The sequence below is a fragment of the Nelumbo nucifera genome, chromosome 3, assembly GCF_055504915.1.
Source record: "Nelumbo nucifera cultivar China Antique chromosome 3, China Antique-T2T, whole genome shotgun sequence".
NCBI lineage: Eukaryota > Viridiplantae > Streptophyta > Magnoliopsida > Proteales > Nelumbonaceae > Nelumbo > Nelumbo nucifera.
This window is the reverse complement of record NC_142651.1, coordinates 108,747,293-108,754,026: the sequence shown is the minus strand read 5'-3', so window position 1 is coordinate 108,754,026 and position 6,734 is coordinate 108,747,293. Positions and strand designations below refer to the sequence as shown.

The following is a 6,734-nucleotide window of genomic DNA, read 5'->3' as shown; positions in this document are numbered from 1 at the left end:
ATCAGATGGAGGCGCATCCGATACACCAAAACTAATTAACATTAAGATATTGGAGGGTGGATATATATATAGCAAGTTTATTAAAATTAATAATTTTCCCCCGCGCCCTCATTACAGTACAAAATTACAAAGAGTACTAAAGATTAAAGAACACAACACACGACTGGACTGGCCGCTGGCATCAGTGGCATGGCATCATGTTTGGTCCCGCTCAATTGAAAACCCATTAATTTTAAGAAATATCATCTTGGGAAAAGTGACAGACCAAACAAAGATGCGCCTAGTTCAATCACAACCATGCATGCATGGTATTCAATTAGTTCGCTAGCTCTCATCAGTTCTGACTCTCAAGTCTATATATAGTCTACTCGGTCTATAGTTTAATTTGGATACATAGTTGAGATGGGAGTGAATTGTGTCCAAGAACCACGACCATCACCTTTTTCTGCAAAATTTGTGGTGCTAGCTAGCACAAATCAAGTAGCAATAGCACTGAAACCTAGGGCAGAAGTGATTAATTTGAATGCAAGCAAATTAAAGGAGGTAAAGTGAAATTGAATCATATCATCACAAGGGAGGAGTCAATCAATATATAGACAAATCGAGCACCTGGGTAGAGAGTAGAGAGAGCTTAGATAGAAGAGAAGCTCCTAAATAGCTAGGACGTCAAGTCTGCATCGATGGGTATGGAGTCTATGAAGGAGAGGGAGAGGGAGAGGGAGAGGGAGAGAGAGAGTGGAGGGTTTATCACTTATTAGAAGTTTAGATATATTCATGAGCTAGAAGGGTTGCGGGTGTTGAAGGACAAAGACGAGGAAATAGCTAGCAGTCACGTCATGGGTCGAGGTGTGAATTAGTATTAGTCCCCAAAATGGTTAAAAAAGTTGGAGAAGAAGATTTCGAGATGGTGAAGCCAGAAATTTACCGCTTACCCTGAAACTATTAGAAGACGAGAGAAGGCAGAATCTTTTGGCCTGGGAGGGCGGTGTGGGGAGAGAGAAGATAGAAGGAGAATTGAAAGATTGCGAGAGTTGGGAAACTGTCACCACGACAAACTAAACACGAGGTGAGAGGACCACTTTCGCTTCATCATCATCTCTCCCTCTCCCTCTATTTCCCCAAGAATCTTTGCAGCTTTTCTTTTTTCCTTCTCTGTTTCGATCCTCGGTCCTTCTGTTTATCTTCTTTTTCTTCATGATCAGCTTTCCATTATTGCCATATTTAATCATTTTTTTCCTTCAAGTCCACACCTCGTACACCAATGGGTACGTGTGTGATTTTTGCTTTCATACGCTTAGCTTAAACCTCTTCTTTTCTTTCTTCTTTTTTTTCCCTTTCTTCTCTTTCTTTTTTGCTAATCAGTGAGCAAGTTTAACCCTCAATAGGGAAGCTAGCATTCAAGCCAATGCCCAACCCCCCCTCCCCCCCTCTCTCTCTCTCTCCGTGATACATTCATTCATTCATTCTCTCTCTCTCTCTTTTACATTTTAGAATTAAATAATGGTCAACGTCACGCAACAGTCTTAACCTACATTAACTAACTCATCTAAGAGGCAAAGACAAGAGAGAAACCCAGATTCCAGTCTCCAGATAGATGGTCTCTGTATTTAGTGTGGGTGATGGGGGTGGTGACTGGTATGAAGGGCTGATCACTGATCATTCTCTAATAATGCCATTCAGTTCCTAACTAGGGCCCAGTTATACCCAAATTATTGCCGTGTTAGCCAAACACAGCCTTAGGGTTTGAGGGGGAGAGAGAGAGAGAGAATGAAATGGTTTAACAAAAGTGCATGACCATACGTCAATGAGAGGAAGGAGGGGGGGTGGGGCCTAACAGCGACAAGTTATAAGATATAAGGGAATATTGCAGATGGGGTTAGGTCAGGCAGGACAATGGGGGCAGCATGAACAAGAAGAGGTCAATGTGCCCGTAGCTGCCCGTTATGAATTGTTTTATATTAATTAAATACAAAATGTTAATTAAATGTAGAAACACAGAGGCCAAGGACTCTCCCTTTGACCGTATCCTGGAAGACTGTGTGATCGTAACCCTCCCGCGTGCCCACACGCTTCCATTCCCTATGTTCCCCTCCCTCTTAACTAATTATTATTATTATTAAATTAATTTATACAATTTTTATTTTCAATCCTAAAATATCCTCCATGCTAATTAATTATAATGTTTTGTCATACTTGGGCATCATATTGTAGTGATTTTGATTTTTCTAGTAATCTTTTGGAAGATAAATAGTTATTTAATGAAGTTGGTTGAAGAGGAGAGAGAAACAAAGGATCTAAAATTTTGGGATATTATTTATTTAATCCTCTTATCATTAATGTTTTTTAATGAGCACCTGCCCTTGTCTTGTGTTGGCATCCATTTATTTAATTATTTTCTTCTCTCCCATGTACCACTGAACTAGTATCCAGTATATATGAATTAATTACCATACTACTTTTCGTACTTTGATTAATGATTAATATTTTAACAGACCTAATTAACCAATTAATATGCTATTCAACCAGAGGACCCTAAAGTCTTGCGGTGGCTGAAGTTTTCTTTTTGTGATTAGGTTAGTTTAAGAATTCCTTAATGGCTAAAATAACATGACTAGTTAATTAATAATTACTGTAACTGTAAGTGGCCATCAAAGAAATTACTATACTTTGTAAAATAATATTTTATTAAAAAAATCCCATCCACTAAAATATAAAGCAATAAATTATTTAATTCAAGAGAGAGAGAGAGAAATATTCCTTAAGAAAAGAAATGATGAGATGAGGAAAAAAGGCCAAACACAATTTGGCTTATTTACGAACCCTTATTCTCTTGCCGTATTCTCAGTTTGCCGACTGGTGCAGCACGGTCAGTATCGGCGGGCAAGCGCCTCAAGTGAGTGAGCGTTCTGACGTCAGAAGGCCGGTTTACATTCTTTCTGGGCTTGGACCTGTCGCTGTCAGGTCCACTTGGGCAGCCCACTGGCTGTCCCCAGCCTTCCCTTCTTAAAGCCCAACCATCTCCTCACCATCTTCTCACTTCCCACCTCTCTCTCTCCGCGTATGAGTTTTCTCTTTTCTTTCTTTCGAGGCAGAGAGAAGTTTTCAGACAAGAAAGCAAGGGAGAAGTTTGTACGCGGTAAGAGCGCAGCTTAAGAAGGCCCAAGTTGATCCTGCCGCAATAGGTCTGTTTTATGTTGTTCTTGTTTAATGGGTTAGAATAATATTTTCTTCTGTTTCCGTTTACTTATCTACATGCAGTTAGATAGAGCTCAGCTTAAATGCAGAAATAATTGATTCTCTCTCTGTGACATCTCCTTTGACATTCTTTACATATATTAATTTTCTTCAGTCTTGCAGCTGGTGTTCATATCTCAGCATGACAAGCTCAGGATCAAAGCAGACTTTCCCCATGTTCAATTGGTAGCTAGGAGAAACAGATTTTGCTTCTTCTAATACTAAAACTTCAGCTCAAATCTTGCTTCTTCAATTAATTTGCTGTCACCATTCTAATATTCCTTGTAGGTCACTTGGCGCTCTGAAGCCAGCAGTGCCTTATATGGGTTCTCCACCATCATCTCCATGTTCAAAGCTTCAGGAATCAGATTCTCCAGTCCAACCTGAATCTTCAGGAACAAAAGCTTCACAAGATGATGAAGAGATCTTAATGGGGTTTTGTCTTGACAATGGAAGTTTGTCGATAAAAATGGAGTGTTCACCTTGATTAGGTGCTATCCTACCTGAGCTTTTACACTACACCTTCCTCACCTCTTTAATCTTTTTTGTTGTGTTTTTTTTATTCTTTTATCCAATCACCAACCTTTATTCCCATTTTTCTAGTCTTCTTGACCTTGTAAGACCTTTTCTTGGCCTTGTAAGACCCCATGTCACGCTTGCTTTCTTTGTTTTTCAGTTTGTGATTAATTCTCTATCCAATACCAAGGATAGGGAGTTTGATCTCTGTTGTTTCCCTGTTTCCACCCAACTCACCTTCTTTTTCTCTGTCTATCCCTCCTGAGCTAAGCTATTTGAATCAAACCCACTGCCCCCATTCCACCATTGAATTCTTTATAAACATTTCCTCTCATCACACAAGCTGTTTGAAGATTAATTCTCAAGAATCAAATGAGGGCTTTATTCGACCTGAGCATCTGTCCACGAGTGGATCATGGGATATGCATGTGAGGAAAACAAAAGAAAAATGGCGAAAGTGATCACTGAAGAAGCACTCCAGAGAGTACCCAAGCGTTAATTAGGAAGCCATTGATTTACTTATCTTGTCATGGATTTTCCTTGTTTTTGTATGTACAGAAATATGCTGTTGCAGGCCTCGTTTTCGTTGTTTTATTTGTTGGCTGATGAGTGAATAGAGAATAAATATTCTCACAGATCTATGAAGAGTCTCCTCGTGACTGCTCCTATGTACAATTACAATATATCCACTGTATTATTGAATCTCTCTATCTCTCTCAGAAATACATGTTTTTCCTTCTGTTATTAATTGTATTTCTTTTTTTTCTTGTTCTACTACTTGGGATTTGGGAACTTGTCATATATTTATTAGTGTTATTCAGATTTTCTGTAAGTAGCTGTAGTTGTAAAGAAAAGCCTCTATGTTGCTGAGACTGAGAGACACAGCTACTCTTAATATTGAACTTTAATCTTCTGCAGTCCTTGAGTCCTTTTTTTTTTTTCTTTTCTTCCTTGTCGTTCGTTTCTCTTGCAATGCAAGTTAGTTGGGACTGAACAATTATGGCATTGAGTACTAAACAAAGTAAACAGTAAGGTCATCATCAAGAAACTCGAACAAAAATATTAATTGGAATCAATCCAATATTAAATTTTACAGGACGAAGATGGTAATCAAGCAAAGCAATTGGCAGGCAGAGGTTTCTCTCATCTCTGGGCTCTGGGCTCTGGTATCGACTTGTTAAGATGATGGGAGTTTGTATTATGAAAAGTGAAAAAACAACCCATGTGCCTAGATTTGTTCAAAAGGTGACAAATTCTTGCTCTTCTCTTTGTTTCTGGTGGGTGGAGGGTGGACGGGTGGTAGTGAGAGAATTGTTAACAAGACACAATCATGCACCGTTGTGCGTTTCTCCTTTTCAGGTACATCGTAACTTGATTACAACTAATTTAACGATGTCAAGTCATAAGATGAATCATGAATGAGCTAGCTAGCTATAACTTGGCAAGATTTATTATTAGCTAAACATTAATTAACGTTTTCAGATGAATTAATTAGCAAATTTCGCAAGATTGCTAATATTAGATTGGATTCAATTCAAGGTACGATATCAACTTAAAGCTTTGGAGCAGAGATAGTCAGCATCAATTCTGGGGTATGGGCAGATGATTAAGCATGTGTTTAGAAATTGACAGATCGAGGCCAGTGAGCGCAGCGAGGGCGTTTCTGTAATGGTTCAATGCTCGGAATGAAGCCCCTTTTAATTTCTTGTAGAATTAATGAAAAGAAAAGGTCTTCTTTATATAATCATATATATAAGCTAGCCACAAAGCATCCTGGTTTATGAAACTCTATTAAATACTAAATAGGGTCAAAATGTTAATGCTGTTATATCTGTTTGCATTGTATGAGAGAGAGGAGAGAGAGAATTGTTGGGGACACACAAAGCATTTGAGCCAAAGCCTCCTCCATGCAATTATTATTATTATTATTATTATTATTATTATTATTATTATTATTATTATTATTATTATTATTATTATTATTATTATTATTATTATTATTATTATTATTATGGAATGAATAATAATGTAGCCTAACACCACGGGTTTTGTTTTTGTGCAGTGACACTTTGTGACCATCCTTTAATCTAACTAAATTTAGTTTCAACAAATATAAGTACTTTACAACTCTTGAATCCATTAATTTATATATATCTTAAACAAATATTTATGTCACAAATCATTTTGATATCACTAGTTAATTTATGTCTATATATGAATTTGATTAAGGCTATATAAACTCATATTTGAATATCCCCATGACTAAACTATATATGCTGTCCAAGTACAAAACTTTGCTAATTACTTGGGCCAATCTATATATTGCAAAAGGGTTTAATGCAGTTGTTCTTATCAAGGTTTAGAATATCAACGTGATATGGTGTTGAAAGGTGTTGTATAGTATCGATTTCCAAGTCTCAAGACCATCCAAACGAACCCAGATTTTCTATTCACTTTTCTTATTCATTCTCTATTCGTCATGAATTGTAGTCACTCATCTTTCAATTCATAATAGAGATGTATGATTGCACTTGACGATGGGTAGATAGTGAGTAGGAAATCCCGTTTGCATCCAAACATAGCATAGGTGGAATGGACCTCGTGGACATTCTACTCATGCAGTATTTTATAGTAATGTATTTATTGCATTTGTATTGGTTGATACAAATCGATACGTATATACAATGTGATGGTGCGCGATCTGACTACTCCTAGCTGGAGGGTGATCTAGACTCCAGGTAGACGGCGAGCCGGATCGGTCTACAAAACAATCTATCAGAGAACCCGGAGTAGCTAACCCGACGATGTCACTCCAATGCTTAAGTCAGTAAATATACTATAAATGCGAGCTGAATGCTTGAGAACTTGAGTGCTAGAGAGTAGAGTAATCACGCGTACCTTTGCCTTGAAGTTTCTGTCTTTATATATTGGAGTAATCGTGGGTCTCACGAAAGAGCTCCGGGATCTCCGGGGTGTGGAGATAA

General features: G+C 37.8%; 1 long non-coding RNA gene across 1 annotated transcript; it reads left to right on the top strand.

Annotated features, from left to right (window-relative positions):
* Positions 1-3,188: 3,188 nt before the first annotated feature.
* Positions 3,189-5,536, top strand: LOC104607062 (uncharacterized). The gene is made up of 2 exons (XR_736892.3): positions 3,189-5,109; positions 5,290-5,536. It is a non-coding gene; the product is annotated as an uncharacterized LOC104607062 (long non-coding RNA).
* The last annotated feature ends 1,198 nt before the right edge of the window (positions 5,537-6,734 follow it).